Here is a 1154-nt window from a genome sequence, read left to right as displayed (position 1 = left end):
TGATGTTATCATCCAGTGTGGCCTTCTTGGGGAAGCCCTTTGTGCACCATTTAACTAAAACTAAGGTCTAAAAAAAGTCATAGTGAGATGTTTTGTATTTTTCCATCTTTTTTGTTCATAACCAAATATGGTGAGATGTTTAATATTGTGTGCTCTCTATTTTTCTCTTAATGATGTGGAAGTTCAGAAGCTACATATGACGATGATTTCCGGAGTAGACATCACCCATCGGCAAAGCTTGAGTACGCCATGGACCAACAAGGCGTGTCAGCAACATTCAGTACAAGACATAATCAGGCGGGCACATATCTTTCGAGTCCGGCGGGCGGGAGTTCATGACGGGAAAGAGAGAACTGAGGGCCGACACACTAGTGATAATCACCGTAAGGAACAACACAACCGCAAAAAGAGAGCATGCGAGGTGAGATGAGGACGATTGGATGTCAATTGAAAGATAGAGAAAAATGGTCGACATAGGAATACACACTTTCTAATAAAATTTTGGTATGGCACAAGAACAGAGGGGAAGACACAAACAATAACCAAGACTTGATATATTTTGATGGCCTATTTCTTTATGCGATAATATTGTTCTTCGGCCCCTTCAAGTATCCTGGCTCCGTCCCTGCTTCCAAACAAAGCTTGTCCATACATTGTATCTTTGAAGCTTCTTCCCGATGATTTTTCCTCTATTTTTCTCACCTATCGCCCGTCGTCGCCCGTTTTGCCGCTGCACCATCACCATTGTTGACTGTTGCACCTGTCCTCCACCACCACGATGCAAGGGCTCCATGGCCACCACTCCCTGCTGCTGCAAAACCGAAGACCGGCCTCCGCTCGATTTCGGTGCTGCAGGGGCCACACCACCTACAAGGAGTGTCGGTGTTGCAAGTGACGAACTCTAATGCGGGGGTAAACCGCCTGCATTGCAATGGGGGTTGTGCGCCGGCAGTTGAGTTTGTCGGAGCTCTGCCTGTGTGATCTCGGATCGGCCTGCAACATCACAATTGTTGCAGTTCGTCCGTGGTGTGGAGGCGCCGGTGCCGCGAGCTTGCTGGATTGCAACACCAGCCACGTTTCTCAAACATCACTGGTGTGTCGGAGATGGATGCTGCGAGCTCGTCAAAACGTCCATACTGTTTCCGACCAGTGTT

This window comes from Triticum dicoccoides, chromosome 3B (assembly GCF_002162155.2).
Source record: "Triticum dicoccoides isolate Atlit2015 ecotype Zavitan chromosome 3B, WEW_v2.0, whole genome shotgun sequence".
NCBI classification, from domain to species: domain Eukaryota; kingdom Viridiplantae; phylum Streptophyta; class Magnoliopsida; order Poales; family Poaceae; genus Triticum; species Triticum dicoccoides.
Note: the sequence above shows the minus strand (reverse complement) of the source record.